The following is a 26707-nucleotide window of genomic DNA, read 5'->3' on the forward strand; positions in this document are numbered from 1 at the left end:
TTCACTTTTCCCTTTTGTGCACTGGAGAAGGAAATGGCAACCCACTCCAGTGTTCTTGCCTGGAGAATCCCAGGGACGGCGGAGCCTGGTGGGCTGCCGTCTATGGGGTCGCACAGAGTCGGACACGACTGAAGTGACTTAGCAGCAGTGTCTAAAGTACATTTCCTAAAAATTTAATTAGGAAAGATGATACCAGATTTAAATGCAGGTTTTTTTAAATTACTTTAAGCAATTAAAGTTCCCTGGTAGCCCAAAAGGTAAAGAAACTCCCTACAATGCAGGAGACCTGGGTTCGATCCCTGGGTTGGGAAGATCCCTTGGAGGAGGGCATAGCAACCCACTCCAGTATTCTTGCCTGGAGAATCCCCATGGACAGAGGAGCCTGGCGGGCTACAGTCCCCGGTCGCAGAGTCGGACACGACTGAGCGACTAAGCACAGCACAACGTGCCTTTCATAAGCTAGTAAGAAGGTGAAGGACCTGGGAAGATGACCGCCCTACCAGCAGAGGGCGACATGGAGCCGTGGTTCAGAGGCTAGGCAAGACAACTGCCGCTCAGCTCAGGCTGGATGTATCCAAGGTGAAATGGAGATTCAAGTTCACTCCCATCATCCTGTATCGGCCTAACAGCAACAATGGATAATGTCTGAAGTGGAGGATGTGCAGCAGCAGAGAAGATAGGGGAAGTGTAAAAAGCATGCCTTTGTCATTATGGGAAAAGATAAGAAAAACACTCCCATCTTCAGGCAAGTAGAAGAGTAATTCAGAATTTTTAGTCCAGTCAAGGCTCAAATAGGCCCTCGATCACAGAGACCTCAAGTGTAGCCCAGTTTTGGAGTTATGAGCTTGACAAGAATACGGACAAAATGGGAGGTGACAAGACCAAGCGTAAACACCAAGAAGACGAGTCCTTCAGCTTCTAAGCAACCATCCCGGGTCTCCCCACTGCAGTCTCCCCTTCTCCTCTCGTCTCTTGTGCCTTAGCAGAGATCCTTTCATGCTCTTTGCTTTGTTCTTACCATTTTAAGAATGAGGGAGGCCACTCTTTAAAATGAATGTATTTTCATCCGATTTGAAACTTTCCAGGCTTCCAAAGGCTTTTGCGCCCTTTCTCTTCTGAAAGAAGAGAGTTGAGTGCCATCTTGTGGTAGAGGGCCGCCATAACAGCAGCGGTACACCCGCAGCACCCTGCCCGATTCAGCAGGAGGGTTACCGGCTCTGGAAAGGGTTCCGAGTCAGGGGTGATAGTAGTCAAAGAGATGGTGGGGGCTGAACTGGTCATGAATAGCATTGGAGTAGGGTCCAGAGGGATTTGTGCTGATCTCCCAACCAATATGATTTTAGGCACCATTTTTTCCCTTCGTTGATAAATGAATTCTGATCTGTGATGGTTTCTTAAAAAATGACCTTGCGCAGTGGCAAGAGTACCAGACTGAGCTAAGACCTCTGGTATCTAATTGCTGCCCACTCCCCCTTCCCCAGCATACACTAGCCAGGCAAGCTAGCAACAAAGAACAGTGAAAAAGGAATCAGACCCGGGTCAGGAGCTTTCTACTCAAGCACTGCTGCAGTCTAGTGTGTTACCTTGGGGAAACCGTGGTACTGAGCATCTTCCCTGTGTCAAGTGCTGCCAAGGTGCTTTACCTGTTTCTTCCTCATGGTCATCCTATGGGATAATGGGTCTACACGTGAAGAAACTGAGGCTCAGCAAGAGGAAGTGAGTTGTCCAAAGCCACAGACCCAGGGAGTGATGAGTCAGGTGTGACTCCAAAGCATATGTCTTTATTTTTTTTAGTATATTTTCTTTTCATGATTTTTGTCATGTGAGTGTAGAGGGTGAGAAGGTCACACAAGGGCTAGATAGCTTGAATTTATTGCGTCCTTTGATGACAAGGGTAGTGCAATTTTCACCTGAGTGCTCTGCAGAGCTACAGATGGTGGGCTGTTGCTTTGTAACCGCTTGTGTGTTATTTCTCCCCAACTGACTTTGTTTATAAAGACGTTTTAAGAGGTTGAACCACCTTACTTTCAAAAATCACATCCTATGACTGCTGAAGATAAAAGATAGGACCTCAAGAGAGAACCCTGTCTGCAGGATCAATAGGAAAATGAAACTTTTTACAGAGAGGACAAGATGCTCTCCCTGCTTGATACACTTGCTGCTTCTCTAAGGGCTGTTACTACAGGGTCTTGCCTGATACAACTCTCCATGGGTGTGAGAGGCTTGTTGTTAGGTGTCCATTTGATCCCCAAGGGAACTTGGGTTCAGAGAGATTAAGAAATGTGTTTGATGCTATGTATAAAATAGATAAATAACAAAGACTTATTGTATAAGCTCAGGGAACAACTCAATATCTTGTCATCTATAATGGAAAAAAATCTGAAAAAGAACGTATGTATAATTAAATCACTTTGCTATACATCTGAAATTAACATGACACGTAAATCAACCATGGTTCAATTTAAAATGTCTTTACTTAAAATGTTTAAAAGCAATGTGTTTGAGATCATTCAACTATGATTAGAAGTCAGAGCTTTAAAAAAAAAAACTTTATTGAAGTATAATAGGCCGTATGTTTTCACATGTATAAAATGGTGAAACCATCACCACAGTCAGGATAATAAACATGTCCTTTATCCCCATGAATTTCCTCAGGCCCCTTTGGAACCCCTCCCCCTTCCTTACCCCCTGCATTCCTCTCCACCCCCACACTGCCTTTTCCAGCAAAGTGCCTTCTGTCACTGTAATTTTCATTTTATACCATATTATATAAATGGAAACATACAATATACACTATTAATATACAATAAACCAAGGTCTTGAGCCTTGGTGTATTTTTTTAAGAAGCCTGATATAAGAGAAAGTGGATACAACCTCACCTTTAAAAAAAAGATTTCATGAAAAATTGTTTCTCTCCTTATTACTTATTTCTCTCCTTATTTACTCCGATAAATGCTTAAACCCCATCCCTCACTCCCTGATGAGAGGTTACTAAATGTAAAATTTCAAATTCCCAAGTTTTGATTCTCATACATTAAATCTATTTCTTTGGTTCAGTTTTTCATTAAGGAAAGTTACAAAAAAATATCATGTCAAGCTTATTCATTTGAAGGTGGTGGAAAAAGAGCTGTTTCCTCTATAATTCTGATATTTCATTGATTTCCTAGTATAGAGGATACAAGCCATTTAGTGTGAAAAGGACTAGTTTTTCTGATAAATTTTATCTTGTCCCCAAGCAGAAAGCAGAATCCAGAACTGTGAGACATTGGTTGTTCTAAACAGAAATACTAATGATTTACTGTATATATTGGGCTTTCCCTACCATCATAGGGAAAAACCCAAATGAATTTTTTGGCCAACCAAATATTTAGCTTGACTTCATTAACCTTTTGGAAACAAACCTGTTGGGAAAGCTAATCTAATGTCATCCATTAAATAAGAAAAATAGAAATTAAATCATTAAAGTGAATGTGGCTGGTGCCAAGGTGAGCATAATGAAAAATGCATTATTACTCTTCCTTATTTCAAAGCAGTCCTTTAATTAAGGTTTCTTCCACCAACAAAACTAATTTCACAAGTTTGTACAGCCAGCATATTTCAATTTACACTTCTAGAAAGTGGTCCCTTTGCATTATAGGGAATTTATTTTTATTACCCAGGAAGAAAAGGAGGTCTAAGGGCAAGGGAGACACCTTAGTATGTTGGGGTGACAGCTGTCCTCAGCCTGGGCAGGCATAAAACGTAGCATTTTCAGTTCCTTGGACCCAATTTATTATTATCTATTTTTTACATTAACAGCCGCTCTAAGAAATATTATTGACAGTATCAGGCTGGTGCTGGATTTTATCGCTCCTTGAATGTGTTGATGAAAGCAGAACCCGGAGTACCTGTCACATTTCTAGTTGCTGGCTTCTGTAAAGATGGAGTGGCTGAAATTCAATAACTGTTCAGAATATTAATTTAAGCTTCAACCTGACAGCCAGTGATCACTAGAACATATAGTACTGACCCAGCTGCTCAGCTCTCCTAGAAATGACTTAATTACACAGTTGGAATGGTTGCTGGAGCCAGCCAAAGGTGCTGGGAAAAGAAAAGGAAAAATAAGGCAGGATTAATTTGTGGTCTAACTCATTAAGACCTCCTGCTATCCTCCTCTGCCAAGCGACTGAGCCTTCACTTTTTAGAAAACGATCACATACTTCCATGTACTCTTTCTAGTTTCCATGATTTTGCTGAAATCATAACACCCACCCCCAGAAATCGTTAAAAGCTCTGAAGCATGTAATTTGTTCAGAGTAGGAAAAACCTTCCCAAGGAGCCCAGTGATGGTCCACAGGTGGTGTTAAACAAGTGACTACATGTGCCCAGGGTACTGGTCACATTTCTCCCATCCTCCCCTCCCCCTTTCTTCTTTTCTCATCTTGTTTCTTCCCTCTTCATTCCATTTTCCTTTTCACCCTCTGGCTGCTGGAGTGAGGCTGAAGATAGGGTGTCAGAGACATAGCCAGATCTGAAGCTTCTGTCGGCGAACTTACTGAGTGATCTACATACATCACTCATTTAATCTTTACAAGAACCTTAGGAGGAAGCACTTCTCTCCATTATGCAGGTAGAAAAACTGGGGCTTAAAGAGGTTATGTCACTTCTGTAACGCCATTATATGGGAGATTACACCATTTCTTTCCGTTTTAAAACCTCTCAGCTCTGCTCTGCTCTGTAATGTTGAGGCTGGGACTCTGAAACCACATCTCTGCTTTGTCCGTAGCTGTTTGTAATCATATGAGAAGGACAGGCTTAGGCTGGATGAGAAAGAAGGGGCTTTCTTCTTCTTATTTGCTCCCTGGTACTGTCAGCATCACCCCATGATGATTTTTTCACAGTAATTTCCACATTCCTAGAGCCAGCCCCTCGGAAGTACCGGCATCAGTTAACCAGCACCCTCTTCCCAGAGGTCTGGGTCCAGTTATAAAGAGCCCTACTTCGAGCTTCCAAGTTCTAATAACCTTATTCTTTTCTCTTTCTGCCACTAGCCTTGGGTGCAGGAGCTGCTTCCTAAAGTTTCCCTCTGGTGCCCCAGTGTCTCCTTTTACCTTTTCAAGTCTCTGATGATATCCTTTTAACCAATTCCCTCTATTAAATTCTTTTCTGTTAAAATTACTAGTTCGGTTTCTGACTAATACACATAGGAACAGTAAGATTCAAAACCAACTATGTCTGCCTCCAAATGCAGTCCCTTGGTTTTTGTTCTGGGCTCTTACCCCTACCTCCACCCCCATTTGCAACCTGGTGACAAGGATTCTTTTTTTGACCAAACTTTACTCAGGCTCCTGAACCTTCTCCTAGGCCCCCCATGCACTGCCTTGGCAGTTTTACCAAGAACCTGCTAAGTCAGTTTAACCAGATCCCTGCCCCACTTGATATCTGGTCAGTTCCCTCATCTTCCACCACCTCCCAAATGATGCCTGATCACCCTGGCCTACGATCAGCAAGAATCCTGTTAGGTAAGTTTAGCCACAACCCCCTTTATCCCTAAGGTTGCCTCTTAATAATTTTCCATCCACTGACAACCCCTCCCACACCCTGTCCTTGGCTACAAATCTCACTTGCCTTGGACCTGGTTCTTCTCCCCCACTGTTAAATCCCATTGCCGTGGTCCCTATACCCTCCTGATGGTTCTGCATATAAAGTCTGCCTTACCATCTTTAACAAGTGCCATTACATATTTTTTCATTAACACTGACAGCCAAAAATCACTTTGAATCAAATGTAACTAAGAGCTCAAATTATAGTCTTTCAGTACACTTTGGGGGGAAAGTTCTAAATGTTGCATTGATGATTGAACATTCCACCCAGGGTTAAATGGTTTGGAAAGCACCTGGTTTACCATAAGTGAATATAATAGCCTCAGCTAAATAAGATGGAGCGCTGATTAATATGTTCCTAAAAAGATCACAGAATTGACACATTTGCAAGTCATAGCAATAATAGGAACTTACCAGCCCTCTGAGTTTCAAACTGGAAATCTCATTTCTATAACAGCAGAACACATGACCTTGTCTTGCTGATAATTTCATTTTACTGAGGAAGAGGAAGAAACAAAAGGAACTTTTCTTGTAGATTTAATTCTGACCTCCCAGGAAGCATTGCTTATTGAAGCAGGAATACAGGAGCCCAGGAGACTAGGAATCAGAGAGTATCTTTCACATGGGGGATTAAAATGCCCAAGAAAAGCAGTTTGGAGAGGCTCTGACATGAGTCCTAAATGTCAGTATACAGCTCTCAAAAGCTGAGAGGAAAGTGTAGTCTGATCCCATTACTAGACAATTGAAAAGGGAAAATGAGAAATGGCAAGATCTCAAAAATAATATTCTGGGAATGTAAGAGTGTGGCCCTTGATAAGGAGTGAAGGGGATTGACCAGTGCGACGGCACAGAGAGCTGTTTGATGGGCTTAACGTATTAAAGGGCAAAAGATGGAAGAAGGATACAGCTGATGATCTGTGAATGCCTCTTTGTTTCAGGTACTGTCTAGAGATGAGCAACCCAGGTCCAGGAAGGAGACAGACAATAAGCCAACAACAACAACAACAAAAAAACAACCTACCTGTAAATATATAAGGATGACAAGTAAGTACAATAATGTCATATGTGTGCCCTGAAACAACTGAAATTGACAATATTCTCCCATTTTGACCTACACGAACAGCAGTTCTGTATAGCAGCACCTGCAGTACTGTGAGGAGGATGAGATTCTACATAAAGCTGTGAGAAAAGGCCTCTCAGAGAAGCTGGTGTATGAGCAGAAACCTGGGCACAGTGAGAAAATGAGCTGTGTAAAAAACTGTGGGAAGAGCATTCCAGACTTAGGGGCAGGCAGTTACAAGATTCTGAGGTGGGGATGTTGGGCCTTTGGCAGGAACATCCAGAGGCCCAACGTGGAGAAATAGGGGTGTGGGAGCAAAGAACAGTAAGAGGTAAGATGTCAGTGGCAGGCAGACGTGGAGACAGTTTACACAGGGTCTTACATGACCTACAGGCCATGACAAAGACTGCGAGTCTCGTTCTGGGAATAAAATGAGAAGCTCTTAGAAGTATGAGAACAGAGGTGATGTGATCTGATTAATACTTTTTTAAAGCTCAGTCTTGGGAACCCTACGGAGATTTTCCTGTAGAGGGACAAGAATGGAAGCAGAGTGCCTACTTAGAAGTCATCACAGGAAGCCAGGAAGGAGCTGATGGTCACAGAGGAAGGTTGTTAGAAGTGAAGGAGGCGAGATGTGGTCAGCCTTAAGATGTATTTTGAAAGTAGAGGTGGCAGGATTTGCAGATGGAATTAGACCTAACAGTTGAGATTGAGGAGTCAAAGAATACAGTAAGAAATTTGACCTGAGCTACTGGATAAATGATAGAGTCATTTACTGAGCTAGGAAAGAAAGAAGGTGAACATTTACTTGGGTAGAAAAAGATGAAGCATTTGATTTTAGGAAAGTTCAATGCAGCATTCTTCTCAGACAAGCAATCTGAGGCACTCTATTGGCAGTTGGATAAACTAATTTACAGTTTTAGGAAAAGGACAAGATGAGGTATACATTTGGGAGTTATTAGCCTACAGGTTTATTTACTGCATAGGCCTGGTTGGAATCACCTAGGGAATGAAGGTGAATAGACCAGAGAAAAGGTCTAAGAGTGCCAGGGACCCCAACACGTAGAGGCTGTGAGGCAGCACTCCAGCACAAAAGCCCTGTTTGCAGAAAGGTCTCTCCAGAAGACACAGGGAAGCTAGAGGAAAGGGGAATCCTCAGGCTCCAACAGTTCAAATAAATGTGAGTGCTCAGCTACAGAGTTACTCCCTCTTGTGAGATAAACCCCTGTGCTACCTCCACTTCTTCCCACCTCAAGTGACAAAAGTCACATCTACACATCAAATAAGCTGGTCTGTCAGCCCGGATATTTCAGGCATTAAAAAACCCTCTGGACCTTCCCACGGTCACAACAATTATAACTAACAAATAGACATCAAAATGCAGCTCACCCTCTGAAAGTTTTTCAAAAATCAGCTCCCTGCCTAGGGTGTGAAAGGTCTGGGTACAGGGAAACCCGGCAGACATATTCTCAGACACATATTGGCAAAAATAAGAGACAAATGATTAAATTAATTAGAAGACTAGATGAGGGAGGAAATAGGAGAATTCAACTAGCATGTCAAAGATGAAGTAAATTGCAAATAAAGAGCCATCCTGGACAGTGCTGTTTGGAGACCACCTCTAGAATAAACCTACAGAAAAGCCCTCCAGAAGAGATCAGATCTCTGTCACTTAGGGTAATTAAGTGTGTCACCAGGACTTGCCCCTCTGGCTACAGAGCTGAGCAGGGGGAGCTACTTCCCCATCCCAGCCTGCCTCAGACACCCAGAAGAATAATAGACCTGAAGCAAGAGAGGAGCAAGGTAGGTACAGACAGCAAGAGAGGGGCCAGTCAAGGTGCTGTTCAAAACTACCTCTTGACTCAGGGTGCTTCCATCAGTTGCAAATTAATGTTTCCATTCTAAATACCTATGTAGGTAGATAGATAGACAGACAGACAAATGCTAGTCTTGGGGTCATGTTGTTGTTTGCGACCCCATGAACTGCAACACACCAGGCTTCCCTGTCCTTCACAATCTCCTGGAATTTGCTTAAGCTCATGTCCATTGAGTCGGTGATACCATCCAACTACATGGGATGTGTACAAAAGATACTCAGAGTCGATAGATTTAAAATACAAATAAAATACAGTATTTACCTTGTGCATTACTGATGGGAATATAAAATGGTATAGCCCTGTAGAAGACACCATGGCAGTTTCTCAAAAAAAAAAATCAGATATAGTATTACCATAGGATTTGGGAATTCCACTTCTAGGATTCTTTTCACTTCTATATTTGTATACCCATGTCCATACCTGCAGTATTCTCAATAGCTAAAAGGTAGAAGCAATATAAATGTCCATCAACAAGTGAATGGATTTTAAAATGTGGTATACACATACGACTCTTTGTAATCCCATGGATTGTACAGTCCATGGAATTCTCCAGGCCAGAATACTGGAGTGGGTATTCTTTCCCTTCTCCAGGGGATCTTCCCAACTCAGGGATCGAACCCAGGTCTCCCACGTTACAGACAGATTCTTTACCAACTGAGCTATCAGGGAAGTGTATACACATGCAATGGAGTATTATTCCACCTAAACAAGGAAAGAAATTCTCACACATGCTACAACAAGGATGAAAGTTGAAGAGACCATGCTAAGTAAATTAAGCCAGCTACAAAACACTGTATGATTCCATTTCTATGAAATGGAAATCCATTTCTATGAGGTGCCTAGAGTACTCAGATTCATAGAGACAGAAAGTAGAACAGTGATTGCCAGAAGTAGAGTGCTGGGATAAGGAGGTATTCGGGAGCTACTGTTTCACAGGAATAGAGGTTTAGTTCAGGAATATGAAAGAATTCTGGAGCTCGATGGTGGTGATGGTCACACAGAAGGATGAAGGTACTTAATGCCACTGAGTCATATACTTAAAAATGATTAAAATGGTAAAAACAAAATTATAGTATTCTAAGAGTATAAGCTTAAAAAAATGATTATTAATTAGGCAAAGGTATCTCAAAGAATTATTAAAATTGCTTGGTTGGAAACAAAGATCCCATTGTTAATACTTGAAGAAGACATCTTTTAAAAATATGCAGTAGTATGTATGTGCAAAAAATGGCATGTATGTGTTGACACATAATTTTTGTGTGCATTGCCTTTAAGACTCTATTTCTTCTCTTTGTGTGAGTGCTATAAATGCATCAATGAAAAATTACAGATTTCAGTATGATTCTGATAGCTAGGGGACAGGTATGCTGGGGGAAAAAAAAAACTGAACTTTAAATGATTAAGCCAAAATGATCATGTTAATTAACTTATATCCTTAATCACTAATTTCTCCCCTGACTTTTGGGGAAGGAATAATTTTTGTCTCAAAAGCAGGCTTTAGTGACCTAACAGTTTGAAAAGCAACTAGAGATAATGAGGCAAGGATATTTAAATGGAAACATGCCAGCAATTACTAGTTAATTGAAAGCTTTTATGATTTTGGCCTGAACTCAGTCCCTTTTCCTGCCAGGCTATAATGTGGGCAGGTGAAGAGTAAAAGCATTGTTTCTCTTTTTAAGTGAAAGCATCCACTAAGTAATTTTGAAGCTTTTATTGACTTAAAAATGTAAAGTTGGTAAAAACAAATATTCTAACAATTTAAAAATCTGTCCTATTTCAGTTGAAGGATTTTTTCTTTCTTTTCAAACTGAGATATAATTGGCTTGTAACATTGTATTAGTTTAAGATGTACAATGTAGTGAGTCAATATATGTATAAATATACTGTGAAATGGTCACCACAATAAGTCTAATTAATCACCACACATAGTTACATGTTTTTTCTTGTGATGAGGACTTTTAAGATCTACTCCCTTAGCAACTTTCAAATACACAATTCAGTATTTTTAACTGTAGTCACTGTATATACCTTCTATCCCTAGAACTTTTTTATAACTGGAGATTTGTATCTTTTGACCTCCTTCATCTATTTTTCCTCCCCACACCCATCTCTGGCAACCACTACTCTGTTCTCTGTGTCTATGAGTCTATCATTCTATGTAAGCTTTCTGAGTAAGAAAATAACCTTGTATTCTGTAATCTTGTATGCATTCACTAAAAAATCTTTATTTGCATTTTATTATATTTCAAATTAATCTAATCTGCCAAAAGAAAGCCTTTTGAGCAGGATTTGCTTTGCCTAGTAGGTTACACTTCTACATTTTAAGTTTCTGAAGAAAAAAAAAATCCTTTATTTTATATCTTTAATGCCCTAACAACTGATTGTTAAAATACAATACTCCTGATTTTAAAAAAGGAACCAAGGGTGAATTAACACAGGCTCAAAAATAAAATGAAAGAATGTTACCCTAAAAATTCAGATGTTATAAAGATTATAGGGGTTAGGATAGGAAAAAAGAGAAAGTCTTTATACAGCAAGGAAGACAAAACAAAAAAAAATGGACATAAAAACTCCACACAATGGATAGGGCATTGACATTTTACAAAAAAAATGATATCTAAATAGCCAAGCACTACATGAAAAGATGTTCAGTTGCATTCATCATAAGGAAAATACAAACTGAAACCACATGGCAATACCACAATATACCCACCGTTATGGCTACAAAGAAAAATATGGAAAATATCAAGTGTTGGTGATAATGTGGAGCAAATGGAACTCTTTGACATTAATGGAGGGTGTGTAAGTTGGCACAACCAATTTGGAAACCTGTTTGGCATTATATACTAAAACGAAACATTTGCTTACTTATGACCCAGATATTCCACTCCTAGGAGCCAACAGCAATGCATACATGTGTTGCACACGTTCCCCAAGAGATATTTACAAAAAGGTTTATAACAGCACTATTTGAAGTAGCCCCCATAGAAACTGTTCATATGTTCATCAGCAGTGGGATGAATAGTGTGGTATATTCATACACTGTGATACCCTACAGCAATGAGAGTGAGGGATCTACCAGTTACTAAACAGCAATATGAGTGAATCCACAAATACAACATTGAGTGGCAGAAACCAGACGCAAATGAGTACACCCTGTATGATTCAGTTCATTCATTCAGTCGTGTCCGACTCTTTGCAACCCCATGGAAAGCAGCACGCCAAGCCTCCCTGTCCATCACCAACTCCCAGAGTTTACTCAAACTCATGTCCATTGAGTTGGTGATGCCATCCAACCATCTCATCCTCTGTCGTCCCCTTCTCCTCCTGCCCCCAATCCTACCCAGCATTAGGGTCTTTTCCAATGAGTCAACTCTTCCCACGAGGTGGACAAAGTATTGGAGTCTCAGCTTCAACATCAGTAGTTTCAGCTTCAACGAAAGAACAGACACAACTTAACAACTGAAAAACAACAAAATACAATCTATGCTGTTAAAAGTTACTAGAATGACTCTTGGTTGGGGTTAGGGTAGAGACTGAAAGGGCGTGCCAGCGGATTTCCAGTTCCAGACATGGCCATGTCTCATTCTAGATGCTAGCTGCACAGACATAGTCAGGTTTTTAAAGTTCATCAAGTTACACACTTCTGTGCACTCTCCTGTATATATGTTATAGTTCCAAAAAATGTTTGAAAAATAAGAGCAGAATGAAGAAATGACACTACTAACAGAAAAACGTAGAAATTTTTTCCATAACAAGGACTCTTCGTGCCAAGGCTGCCTGCCCTTGAGATTCCCGTGGTGCCGTGGGGAGGTTGGGTTTTGTCTTCTTCTTCTAAAAGCTGGTGCTGCTTTTGGGTGGCACCAAGCAGTAGATCAGAGACTCTGCACTGTGTGGGTTTGGTTTCTAGACATCTGAGCTAGAAGTCAAGGAGGAAGGGGGAACGAAGGGAAAGAAAAGCACGACCACCGCACTTTGCCATGAAGTTTCCATCATGGACTCTGTTCATAAGTCGTACCGGTCAGCCTACAGCCTGAAGTGCAGCTGTAAATGCTGGTTCATGCAATGTGGAGACTCTCCCTCCCATTCTGGGTAGCGCTGTAATTCAAGTACAGGATTTGGTGTGATACTCTGTAGTACAGTGTCAAATTTTATAGGAGTATATACAATCATGTATATATATATGTGTCAATATATACAAACAGGTTGGAAAGTTACCTATGTGTGTAACAAGATATTATAAAACCAAAGGGAGGGAACTAGAGCAGGTATTGATACACTGAAAGTATCCACATGAGCTAATACTCTAGGCAGTTTCTCATCCTGAGCACTACTGACATTTGGAGCCAGATAATGCTCTGCGGTGGTGATTGTCCTCTCTGTACTGGAGAATATTTGGCAGCATCCCTGGCCTCTATGCATTAGATGCCAGTAGGAAACCACCCCCCACCCCCCAACCTCCCCCCCAGGAGCCTCAGTCAACTCATGTAGAGTAAAAATGTTCCTGGATAAATGCCTCCTGGGGGACAAATTCACTCACATTGAGAACCATGCTCTATGATACATTGCTGCTGTGTTTCTGTCATTCCTGCAGTCAAAAGTCATGGTCACACCAGAGTGCAGCGTTGACTCCACATTCTGACTGGTCTCATCATTTTCCACTGAAAGGAGCCAGAGTTCCTTGGAGGATGTTGGAACCTGTATTAGAGGGAAAGCAAGATAGACTGAAAACATTTTGAAACTGTCAGAAAGGAAGAATACTTTTGGAAAGTTCTAGACCAGCATTTGAAAAAAAAAAGTATTACCGCTGTTAAGGCAGGAAAATCTAAACAAATTTACAATAATAATTACTAGTGATAATAGTGAAAGTCAACTGGAATAAGTTATGTCTGTCAAAAGCATTATGATTCAAAAATGAGCAAGTAATATAAAATGTATATAGGGAGTTTGTGGTATACAGGAGTTTCCAATATTGTTAGCACTTCCCCCAAACTATTAATCCACTTAAACTAGTAAAATTTCTGCTCTAATTTTAGACAGTATCCACTATAACAGCCACAAATGGTAAATAGAAATAGGATGGAAAACATTTTTAGGGTTGCTTCAGACGGTGAGGACTCCACCTGCAAAACCAGGATTGATCCTTGCGTTAGGCAGATCCCCTGGAGGAGGGCATGGCAACCCACTCCAGTATTCTTGCCTGGAGAATCCCCATGGACAGAGAAGCCTGGCGGGCTACAGTCCATGGGGTCACAAAGAGTCGGACATGACTGAGTGACTAAGCACAAGCACAACACAAATCTCACAATTTTGAGTTGCTGATGAGTCTTAAGTGGGGGATTACTAGGACATACGTTGACTATTCAGAATGGAAATGAAGTTCGGAGGGCAAAAACTGTCATAGCCATTTTGCTGCCATGAAGGGAATAGGCATGATGATAAAGAAAAAAACAAAAGATATGAAAAACCAAGACTGAGAGTTTAAATCTCTAGATCTTACTGTACCTGAAGCCAGAGGTAAATTTGGACTATTTAGTTATACATGTCAATTTTCTCCAAGTTTTCTTTTTAAAATTTAAGCCAATATGCAAAGAGTTTTTGATCACTTGCAACATAAAGATCCCAAATACAATACCTTCAGGAAAATTTTAGAAGGATACATATAAAACACGAAGCTCAACAATACAGTTGCCTCTATGGAGAGTCACTGGGAATCTAGCTCAGGAGGAAGACTTACTTTCCATTGTAAGTAAACTATTTTTATTTTTTGTTTGCTTTTTACTATGTGTGTGAGTTTTTTCATATTAGAAAAAAAGTACGTTAAATTTATAATAAACATGTCTTGAATCTGTGGTTGCTTAACTTAAGGCTGGACGCATCCAGATCACCTCCATGTGTACACAGTCACTCAGTCGTGTCCGTTCAGTTCCCATGGACAATAGCCCTCCAGGCTCCTCTGTCCATGGGTTTTCTCAGCGAGAATGCTGGAGTGGGTTGTCATTTCCTTCTGCATCTGAATCACTTCCAGGAACTAGCTTAAACCACAGGTTCTCCTTTGGACAATCTGATTCAGTAGGTCTGGGGTAGGAACCAAGACCTACAACGTTTAAATTTCTCTATCTGATTCTGAAAGCCAGCCACCTGAGAACATCATTCTAGTGTGTGGTTCTCAGCCCTGGCTGCACAGTAGAATAGCCTGGGAGAACTTCCCAAAGTACCAGTGTGTGAATCCTGCCCCAGGAGAATCACACAAGACTCTCTGGGGATGGTACCTTATAATGCTCCCTGTGCTTAGTCACTCAGCCGTGTCCGACTCTTTGTGACCCCATGGACTGTAGCCCTCCAAGCTCCTCTGCCCATGGGATTCTCCAGGCAAGAATACTGGAGTGGGTTGCCATACTCTCCTTCAGAGGATCTTCCCAACCCAGAGATCGAACCCGGGTCTCCCACACTGCAGGCGGATTCTTTACCATCTGAGCCACTGGGGAAGCCCATACTGCTCCCTAAGCATAATTTTTAAAATTGGAGAAGACATAGACCAACTTGAACTCTCATACACTGCTAGTAGGAATATAAATTAATATAGCCATTTTTGGAAAATGTTGGACAGTATTTACTAAATATAAATATATGCTTTCCTTATGACCCAGCAATTCCACTCCTATGTATATGCCCAAGAGAATTTGACACCAAAACACATGTACATATTTATTCACAGAAGTTTTTTTCATAATAGCCCCAAACTGGAAACAATGCAAATGTTCATCAATAGTAGAATGAATTTCCAGAATCAAGACACAAAGACTTAATTTTTTTAATGGTATTTTTTTGAAGTATAGTTGATTTACAATGTTGTGTTAGTTTCTGGTATACAGCAAAGTGATCAGATATAGATGTAGATATAAATATAAATATTATTTGTCATATTATTTTCCATTATGGTTTATTATAAGCTATTTAATATAATTCCATATGCTATACGGGCTTCCCTGGTGGCTCAGCTGGTAACAGAATCTGCCTGCAATGTGGGAGACCAGGGTTCGATCCCTGGGTTGGGAAGGTCCCCTGGAGAAGGGAAAGGCTCCCCACTCCAGTATTCTGGCCAGGAAAATTCCATGGACTGTATAGTCCATGGTGTCACAAAGAGTCAGACATGACTGAGCAACTTTCACTTTCACTTCCTATCCTATACAATAGGACCTTGTTGTTTATCCATTCTATGTATAATAATTTGCATCTGATAATCCCAAACTCCCGTTACAACCTCCCCCTTAATTGTCCCCCCACCCCCCACTCTGAGAAATCACAAGTCTGTTCTCTCTGTCTGTATGTTTTGTTTCATAAATAACTTCATTTGTGTCTTATTTTAGATTCCACATATAAGTGATATCATGTGGTATTTGTTGTTCTCTTTCTGACTTACTTTGTTTAGTATTATAATCTCTCGGTCCATCCATGTAGCTGCAAATGGCATTATTTCATTCTTCCTATGGCTCAGTAAAATTTTCCATTGTATATATATACCATATCTTCTTTATCCATTCATCTGTCTGTGGACATTTAGGTTGTTTCCATATCTTGGCTATTGGAAATAGTGCTGCTATGAACATAGGGGCACATTATCTTTCTAAATTATAGTCTTGTCTGTATATATGCCCAGGAGTGGAATTGTTGGATCATATGGCAACTCTATTTTTAGTTTTTTGAGGACCCTCCATTCTGTTTACCACAGTGGCTGCACCAATTTACATTCGCAGCAACAGTGCAGGAGGGTTTTCTTTCCTCCACACCCTCTCCAGCATTTGTTATTTGCAGACTTCTTAATGATGGCCATTCTGACCTGTGTGAGGCGGTACCTCATTGTAATTTTGATTTGCATTTCTCTAATAATTAGTGATGTTGAGCATCTTTTCATATACCTATTGGGCATCTGCATGTCTTCTTTGGAAACATGTCTATTTAGGTCTTCTGTCCTATTTTTTATTGGGCTATTTGTTTTTTTATGAGCAATTTATATATTTTGGAAATTAAACTCTTGTCAGTTGCATCATTTCCAATTATTTTCTCCCAGGCTGTAGGTTGTCTGTTTTGTTTATGGTTTCCTTTGCTGTGCAAAAGCTTTATAAGTTTGATTAGGTCTTATGTGTTTATTTTCGCTTTTATTTCTATTGCGTTGGTAGCCTGACCTAGGAAAACATAGATATGATTTATATCAGAGAATGTTTTGCCTATGTTCTCTACAAACTGTATATACAACATTGATGAATCACATAATTATCTTTAGTTTAAAAAAAGGTGCATAAAAGTGTATATTGTATGATCTTATTTATATGAAGTTTATGAGTGGGCAAAATTGTCCATGGTGATAGAAGTCAGGAGAGCAGTTATCCCTGGAGAGGCTTCCAGGGTGCTAGAAATATTCTATATCTTATCTGACAGTGTACACAGGTAGGTGCCGTTATAAAAGTTCATCAAACTTTCCACTTAAGATTAGTGTATTTCATGGAGAATATGTCATATTTCAATAAAAAGTAAAAATAAAAACAGGAGAAAAAACTCTAATGGCAACCCACTCCAGTATTCTTGCCTGGAAAACCCTATGGACTGAGGAGGCTGGTGGGCTGCAGTCCATGGGGTCAGAAAGAATAAGACATGACTGAGCAACTGAACAACAATATGCAGCCAGAATTGAAAACCACTATTTTGTAGCCTCCAGTCTCAAAACAGCATTTAACAAATAGGTCGTGCTCTGCTTTGCTAATGAAATTTACTTTGTACTTCTTATTTCTCTGAGATCCTTCCTTCATTCAGCCTCACTGAAATTTGCCTTCTTGTGTATTAATCCCCACTGGCCTAAGGGTTAGTAGGGAGGAGTGAATTAAATGCTGAAATGTCAAACTACTTCTCTAAACTTATATTTTGAATTATAAGAATTTCTTCTACAATGATACCACTGAAAGAGAAAACTGAAACCCAAAATTTATCTGGATGTTTTCCTCTTCTGTGGTTATTTTCTAAACTACAATGTGGATGACGAGTTTCCTTTTAAATGTTGTACAGTGAAGAGATTTGTTAGCATCATTGGCTGATCAAATGCAATTGATCTTAAAATATCTATACCTGATTTCAAATTACGTTCACAGCAATCCGACTAGGATGCCAATTTCATTAACAGCATTACAACCCCGGCTCCAGCACCTTCTTGATAAAGTGCTGTATTTCAGGAGAGAGCCAGTGTGAGGCTGTCATTCCTCACTGTTCTTAATTCAGCCCAGTGTCAATATCTGACAAGAAAACAAGTAGTCACATTTTACCTTACAATATAAGCTGCCTGTCCAGTTCCTGGAATGAACTGAAACCCTGTTCAAAATGGGGATTATGAAATTCTTAAGATCTCCACTATTTAAGATTGGAATCTTTTTTCTCAAGTAGTGGGTTCATCACTCACCTTACTCTTCACTTATTTCAACAGTAATTATAGCAGCTACTCTGTGTAAAGCACTGTGGTCAGAATACAAAGCAAGTAAGGCCCAGCTTTAACCCTCATGGGGTTCATCAGGGTCGTGTGACATGTGCAAAAGTAAACTTACTATGACACAGACTAGGTAAGTGTTAAAACAAACAACAAAAAAGTAGTTTAAACAAAGTGCCCTGCGGGTTCAGACGTGGCTGAGATCACTTCAGCTTAGGAGGAAATGGCCAGAAAACCCTCTTCCCAGGCTCTGCCTCATGCTCCCTCTAAACAAGGAGTAGTTAGAGGGCAAAGATAGCTGAAGAGCCATCCAAGCCCTATGGGACCTCTTGAAAAATGTCAAAGAGAATACAAAAGATTGACTAGGGTAATTCCAGTGCCACTCTTCATTTATATTTCTGACACTTTCTGACTCCAAGAGCCAAGCAAGCAAGAGGGTGGAGAATGAGACAGGCTGAGCCAACACTGTGCTAATTACTCTTCTCCTGTAACAGATGGCTTATGTCATCTTCTACCATAAACCATTGATGTTATTGCTCCTCTTTCCTCTCTACCCTTCAAAACAATAAAAACACTAACAACTAGCACTTGGGTGATACTAATGATATGGTTAGTCCCAGTATTTTATTTTATTTTCATTTAATTTTTACAACCACCCTGTAAAGTAAATATAACTCATGTCCACTTTATAGATGAAGAAACCAAAGCATAGAGGAGTCAAGTAGCTTGGCCAGAGTCCACAGCTGATACATGGGATAGCCAGACCCTGAATCTGGAGTCTGAGCCTGTGCTCTTCAACCTCTAAATCATATCCATGATCCAGGGTGCTGCTTCTTGAGAAAGGCTGCTATGACCACAGGAGCTCACACTTATGATTCATATTTAGTTAATCTCAAAGCATTTCTTTACATTAATCTCTTGCCTTAAACCAAAGCAATCCTGAGCAAGAAGAACAAAGCAGGAAGCACATATGGCTTGGTTTCAAAATATGCTACAAAACTATAGTAATCAAAACAGTATGGTACAGGCCTAAAAGCAAATATTTAGAACCCCAAAACAGAATAGGGAACACAGAAATAAATCCATGCATATACAGTCAACTGATTTTTGACAAAGGTGCCAAGAATACACAATTGAGAAAGGATGATCTCTTCAACAAACAATGTTGAGAAAACCCAATATCCACAAGCAGAAGAATGAATGAAATTGTACCCATATCTCACATGATATATAAAAGTAAACTCAAAATGGATTAAAGACCTAAACTTAAGACTTAAAACTACTAGGAGAAAATAGGGAAAAAGCTTCTTGACCCTGGTCTGGCCAATTAATTATTTTGGATACTACCCCCAAAGCAAAAATAAACAGATGGGAGTGCCTCAAATCAAATAGCTTCTACACAGCAAAGGAAGTAATCAACACAGTTAAAAACACAACCTATATAACATTATTCACTGTGCCAAGATATGGGAACACCCTAAGTAACCATCAACAGGTGAATGAATAAAGAAAATGTGTATATGTGTGTGTGTGTATACACACACACATATATACACATATGCTCTATATATGTGCTCTCTCTATATATATGTGTGTGTGTGTATATATATATGCTCTAATATTATTCAGACTTTAAAAAGAAGGAACTCTTGTAATTTGTGATAACACAGATAAACCTGGTGGACATTATGCTAAGTAAAATGGACCAGACTCAGAAAGACAAATACTGTATGATGTCACTTATATACAGAATCTAAAGAAGTCAAACTCTTAGAAGCAGAGTAGAATGGTGGTTTCCAGGGACTGAGGGGTGGAGAAAATGGGAAAATGTTGTTCAAAGGATAGAAAGTTCATATATGCAGGATGAATGAGTTATAGAAAGCTAATATACACTACAGTGACTATAGTCAACAATACTGTATCGTAAACTGAAAATTTGCTGAGAGTAGGTTTTAATCATTCTTATCAAAAAAAGAAAAAGTAACTGTGAAGTGATGGATATGTCAATTAGCTTGTGATAAACATTTCAAAACGTATACATATATCAAAACATCATGTTTTATACTTTAAATATGTTTCTATAAAAGCTGGAAAAAAGTACCAGTAACATGAATAGGCTACTATTCATGTGTGTACATGCCATCTCCACTCTACATTAAAGCTATTGAGGACAGCCTATTACTTCCAGGGCCCATTATAAATTCGGTATTGTTAGGGTGCCTGACCAGAGTATGGACTCAACATCTGATCTCTTTTCCTATATCCCACTCCACCCAGTGCCTAGCATAGTGCTATATCCATATTTGATGCTTCAAAAATATAACTTGAAGACAATAAAGTGAAAGTTGTTTAGTCGTGTCCGACTCTTTGCTGCGCCATGGACTATACAGTCTGGAATTCTCTAGGCCAGAGTACTGGAGTAGGTAGCCTTTCCCTTCTTCAGGGGAGAAGGGAAAGGCTACTCATTCCAGGATACAATAAGGACACAAAAAATGTTATTTCAGAGTTTTAGGTCTAAGCTCTACATACTGCTTTCATCTTTCAGACTACACTTTGCCTGTTTTGTGCTGTAAGACAAATAATAATTGCAGGAAGTCTTATTACAGAACTTTCAGATAAATTAAGGCAGACTAATAGCAATCTTATCCTGAAATAACATCTGAATAACATCTGAACTAATGGATTAATATGATTACCCTCAGCCTCAGTGAATTTAGTTTTTCCCTCCTCTCTCTCTCTTAGAGCAAAGATTAACCTGTTTGTAAAAGAATGGGACGGGAAAGATAAGACTCACAGGCACAGAAAATGACTAATGGTTAGAGAGATGGGCTAGCAATGTCCACAGAGGTCTGCCCTTGGCCCCCAAGTCATTCTCCCCAGCTCTGCCCACTCCCCTCACCACACAGTCTGTGTGTTTGGGATTCTGTGTTCTGTCATGGATTTCCTGTCCAGACTCTGCTGCTATAAATCATGGCTGCTCGGGGCTGTATGCTGTGTGCCAAGATCAGAATTGTCAGTCTCTAGAATCCTGCAACTTCTGCTGTAGGCTTCTCCTTTGGATTTTGAAAAGTGCCCTTGTTAAAAGAAAAAAAAGGTGTTCAAGTGTTCAAGTATTGCGACTGCTAAGTCGCTTCAGTCGTGTCCGACTCTGTTCGACCCCATAGATGGCAGCCCACCAGGCTCCCCCGTCCCTGGGATTCTCCAGGCAAGAACACTGGAGTGGGCTGCCATTGCCTTCTCCGTTAAACCAGGAAAACTGAAATTTAGATGATTTTGAGGTTACCTTTTAGGCCATAGGTTGTAGGATTCAGCATTACAGACTTAGTGGTTCTATCTCAGCAGAACACTTTCAGAAGCTGAGAAATAAGCACATAGATGCCCTCCCCTGCCTAAAATAATCCTCACGTAACCAACTAAGTCAAGGCATATTGGTGCAAGGATGGCACCTTAGGGATTGTATGTATCTCTTCCTCTAATACCCTCTGCCATGGAGCCTAAACACCAGGTCCAGCCTGACTCCTCTGTGTTCTGTGCCAACTAAGAAAAATTAGATCAACCAACTGTCAACAATAAGTGAAAGTCGCTCAGTCATGTCCGATTTTTTGTGACCCCCTGGAATTCTCCAGGCCAGAATACTGGAGTGGGTGGCCTTTCCCTTCTCCAGGGGATCTTCCCAACCCAGGGATCGAACCCAGGTCTCCCGCATTACAGGAAGATTCTTTACCAGCTGAGCCACAAGGGAACAGATAACACTTATAAAGCACTTACTAAAGCCAAACAATGTTCCAACACTTTGTATTCACTCATTTAATTCTCACAACAATCCTATGATGTAGGATTTATATCCACCCTGCCCTCCATCCCCCAACCTACGGTTGAACAAATTGAGGTATAGAGAGGTATAGTAACTTGCTCAAGCTCATAGGTAGCTGGTAGATTTGGGATTCAAATATAGGCAAGTCCAGCCCTGGGACCCACCTGAAACACTATAATGTGACTGTGCTGAGAAGGAGTATTGAGTAGAGGTGGGAAGAATAAGGGGAGGACATGTGTAGAAGGAATGAGACCGCCTGGGTAATTAAAGATGGTCGCAGATTCTTTGCCACTCCACCCTTCAAGAGATAAAGTCCATCTGGACTGGCCCTGTGGTTTGCTCTGACCAGTAGAATGTAGCCGAAGTGACATTGTGTTGGCTACAGGCCTAAGTTTGAAAAGGTCCAATAGCTTCTGCTTTTCTCCTGTTGGAAGCCAGCTGTAAAGGATTCTAGTTTATCCTAATGTAGAGAGAGAGGCCACATGGAGGAGCCTGGAGGATGCGAGAGACATCTCATGGATGGAGCCCTGGAGGGTGAGAGAGACATCTCATGGATGGAGCCCTGGAGGGTGAGAGAGACATCTCATGGATGGAGCCCGTATGGAGCAGCCTGGAGGCACCCTAGCTGACAGCATGCAGCTGCCAGTCATATGAGAAGGGCCTTAATGAACTTCCAATCCAGCCCAGCTGCCAGACAATAGGATCATATGAGTGGTCCCAAGTAAGACCAACAGAAGAACCACACAATCAGCTCACAGAATGATGAGAAATATGTTTTAAAGCTCTAAGTTTTAGGATGTTTTTTTACATAGCAATAGTTAGCTGATGCAGATGGTTGTTGAATTACTTGACCTTAAAGTTCTCCCTTCTTACCGTGAAAGTTTGTGAATCAGTTAAAGGAGATAAGCAAATTTGGTTGGAGCAGAGTGCCTGTGTAGGGAAAGAAAGGTTAGGAGTAGGTGAGAAATTTGGACTTTAGCTGGTAGGTTTTAAAGGTGGAAGTGAAGGAGTATATGACATGAGCAGGTCTTTATTTTAGGGAGACTAATATAGTGGCAGCATATAGAACAGACATGTGAACGTATAACACACATGTGAAAAAAAGCAGTCAAGGGGACATGGTTGCTGAGGCAAAAACATGCAATTAAAAATTACTGAGCAACAAGGCACCAAATGCAGAATTGATCATTAAGTCTTTAAAGCACAGATGTTTTCTCTTTTAACTACAGAATCTATCAACTCTTCCTTTTTTCCTATTGTAAGTGTTCTTCCATGGGAAAATACATGGTATGTGATTAAGAACCTGGGTTTTGTTTAAGAAAAACGTGGTTTGAAGCCTCTTCTCTGCTACCTTCTAGCTAAGTGACAGTGTCTTACCTTCCTCATAGTTAATTGGGCCTAGTGATACTTGCCTCATTTGGGTATTACAAAGATAAGAAAAGGTGATATCTGATTTTGGTAAATAGCTGAAAGTGCCCACATAATGCAAATACTCTGATGACTGTGTCTGTTTCACAGAACAGTTCATGTTGGGAGTGTCAGGTGGGCGGGTCGCTCGTCCTATCTCCATGTAGGAACTCTTGGTAAGAGCCTTCTTCTACACATGCCTTCCAAGGTTATTCAGGTCATGACCTTTCCAAATGGAAGGGAGGAGGATGAGTATGGAGGAGCCTAAGAAGTTGTATGGGACCGGCTCAGAAGTGGTACATACTTCTACTCACATTTCATTGGCAAGAACATAAGCGCATAGCTACCCAGGCTGCAGAGAGGGCTGGCAAGTCCCAGCTACAGTCCCACTCAGTGGAGGACAGAGGCAAGAGAGAACTGGATAGTAGTTAACATGACCAAGCTACCCAACCAGCCTGACAATATCTGCCATGAGAAAACACCCAGGACGATTAAGTCAGCATCTTTTTGGAGCATCAGAATGTTTTAAATCTCCTTGAGTGACTCTAATGTGCAGTAAAGTCTGGCAGCCGGCTTAAGCCACCCCTGCTTGGGTTTGATTACTTGCAGCTGAAAGCATTTCTAGCTTACCGGTTCTCTGGGGCTGTGCTTCTCTACCTTTATGCACAGTATACTTACCTAAGTATGTGTGCTCAGTCATGTCCAACTCTTTGTGACCTCATGGACTGTAGCCCACCAGGCTCCTCTGTCCATGGGATTTTTCAGGCTAGAATACTAGAGTGGGTTGCCATTTCCTTTTCCAGGGGCTCTTTCCTACCCAGGGATGGAACCCATGTTTCTTGCATCTCCTTCATTGGCAGATGGATTTTTTACCACTAGCGCCACCTGGGAAGCCCTATACTCACCTGGGGATCTTTAAAAATTTTCAGTGTCCAGATTGCACTCCAACCCCATCACATCAGAATTTCTGGGAGTGGGACTCAGGCACTAGTGGTGTTTAAAGCTCTCCAGGTGATTTCTGTGTCAAGGCAGTTTTGAGAATCGCCATACTCAGAAAAGGAAAATTATTAGAAACTTACCTCTGCACACTTCTCTATCTCATGGTTTAAGACCACACTTCTCAAGATTTAATGAGCAAAGGAGTCATTTGGAGTCCTTGGCTAAGGTAAGATCTGCTAAATGTCTCCCTTGCTAAAGGAACATCCTCTTTCTTGGCAAATAAATACTCTGTCTGTACCATGATATTATCTAGTCTCTCAACTACCTTTCACCCGATAGCTTTACCATCCATTGATCTTTCTTGCCGTAATCAAATATTACTTAGAAGTTACAAAACGGTTAGTTTTCTAACTATCATGTCAATATTTCTTATCCAGCATATCTTCTTTCCTTTTTCCCTTTTTCTCTCCTGTCATAGTCATTCAGCATGTTGTCATTTACTACAGTCATTATTATTTTTGATGCTCTCATTGTTCTAAATTTAGCCAGTTGGAGCCATTTGAGCCAGTTCCTGGAACCTTCTGACACAATCCCATTTGTCTTTGAGTGTCCCCATATTTTCTGAAACAACAGTATGTCAAAGCTCACCTTGTTCTTTTCCTGCCTTAGACATGGACTCAGCCATTTCCCCCAAAGAGCCTTAGTTCTTTTTATTGGAGAGTGAATTTTTGTTGTTTTCTGATATTAAAAGCAATACATGCTCATTTCAGAAAAATTAGAAAATAAAGTATAAAAAGAAAATGAAAACCACATATTACTCTACCATTTAGAGCTAACCACTCTTAACATTTATTGTGTACTTATTTCCACGGTTTAAAAAATATGTATCTGTAAGTGCATATTTTAAATTTAAATTTTCACTTAATATTGTGTATTCTGTATTGTACTATGCTTTTTTATCAACTATATCCATGCCATTAGATATTCTTTGAAATCAGGATTTCAGTGGTTTTTATTATAGAAACTATGCCTTAAAGTTTTTGAATCTTTCCCAGAGCATCACAGCTATCTATTGTGGTAAAATTAAAACCATTCTGCAGCTAACTTATTCCTCACTGAGGAATTAGGGCATTAGCCGAGTACTGAAAAAAATAATAATGCCATGCAATGAAGACATCCTTTTGGAAAACAAAAATTTCTAAAAGGCAATGTATTCATGTGAGATTTACTCTATTAGTTACTGTGAGTGGATACATTTCCTTGAATCCAGGTATTTTAGTGTCTTAAAGACAACCACCTAATAAATAAAACACCAGGGCATCCAAGTGCCCCCAAACTGAAATCAATTTTTTAAAAATATGATTGACTGACAAATAAAAAGAGATGACTCTTCTACTTATTCCTTGCTGTATGATGTTGGGAATGTTATTTAATTGCTCTGAGACTCAGTTTTCTAAGTCTGTAGATTAATAGTAATTTCTCCTACATAGCATGATTATGGCAACTAAATAATAATTAAAGTGTTTGTCATAGTATCTGGCTCAGTAAATGTTAAGTGTTAGAATTATCACTGCAAACTAGAATGGTGGATAGGATTTGAGCTAGCATTAAAGGAAGAGCAGGATTTAGGCTGATAGTGGCTGGATTGAGGGGCATTCTGGAAGCAAGAGAAAACCCTCATACAGAGCTCAGAACACCAAGTTCTATTGAGTGAAGCTGTTGAGCTGGCTGGGGATTTCTGTGTGAAGATTAAACAAACTTGCTCTCACTGATACCAGCCAGGGTTCTTGGCCTTCCCTGACCAATAGAGGTTGACTAGAGGCCAAACAGGAGATTCATGCAAGGCTTTATTGGGGCCCCAAGTAACAGATTCCCTTGCTTGCTTGCTCCCTAAGCGGAGGGGGAGGAGGTGACAAGCTTGCTCCTTATATTGGGTGAGGGTAGGGGTGTTTTCAGGAGTCAGTTTGGAGAGGTGTCTTAGGTGTTTTTCCCTCCTGTTAGGTGGCGTTGAGTTCAGGAGCATGTGCAGTACCTTGCTTTTTTGCTCCAAACTCTTCAAAAGTGGCAGCTGGGTTTTTTGGTCTCTTTCAATATTTTGTCCAGAATTTGCCCTAACTGAACATGCATGCAGTTATTTTTAGTCCCATTTAGTTTAGCTCCATTTTGTTGGTCAAGGAGAAGTGTGTCCAGGTGCAAGCACTGCAGCGGAGCCCAAGGTCCCGCTTGTCTCATTGCGATAACACTGCAGTACAGAGTAATCATTTACCTTCCATCCTCTTCGTCATACATAAATCTATCGTTTCTGTTGACTTAGATCAAAGCATTGGAGGCCTTTTTAATAGGGAAAGAGTTGAAAAAGACTCATTGGAAAGCAGACGAAATATTAACCAAGCCCGTGCCTGCCTGGATTTTAATAGTACCCAAAGCTTCTCCAGTGGCTCAGTGGTAAAGAATCTGCCTGCAATGCAGGAGACACAGGTTCAATCCCTGGGTCGGGATGACCCCCTGCAGGAGGGTGTGGCAACCCACTTTAGTATTCTTGCCAGGAAAATCCTA

At 40.5% G+C, this 26707-nt stretch overlaps 1 protein-coding gene and 1 long non-coding RNA gene across 2 annotated transcripts in view; one reads left to right on the forward strand and one right to left on the reverse strand.

The window, feature by feature from the left end:
* The window catches only part of LOC145512814 (uncharacterized), a 40700-nt gene extending 16833 nt beyond the window's left edge, over nt 1-23867 (reverse strand). The window contains exons 1-3 of the long non-coding RNA XR_014058812.1: nt 23843-23867; nt 13060-13217; nt 11863-11981 (exon numbers count right to left, since the gene is read on the reverse strand). This is a non-coding gene — a long non-coding RNA (uncharacterized LOC145512814). The remainder of the gene's footprint in view (nt 1-11862; nt 11982-13059; nt 13218-23842) is intronic.
* Nucleotides 1-26707, forward strand: part of GNG2 (G protein subunit gamma 2) — a 212562-nt gene that overhangs the window by 22797 nt on the left and 163058 nt on the right. The window contains exon 3 of the mRNA XM_081507330.1: nt 6521-6626. The gene's annotated coding sequence lies outside the window, so the exon portion shown is untranslated. The remainder of the gene's footprint in view (nt 1-6520; nt 6627-26707) is intronic.

The sequence above is a fragment of the Giraffa tippelskirchi genome, chromosome 7 (genome assembly GCF_054371585.1).
Source record: "Giraffa tippelskirchi isolate mGirTip1 chromosome 7, T2T-mGirTip1v1.2.pri, whole genome shotgun sequence".
In the NCBI taxonomy this organism is placed as follows: Eukaryota; Metazoa; Chordata; class Mammalia; order Artiodactyla; family Giraffidae; genus Giraffa; species Giraffa tippelskirchi.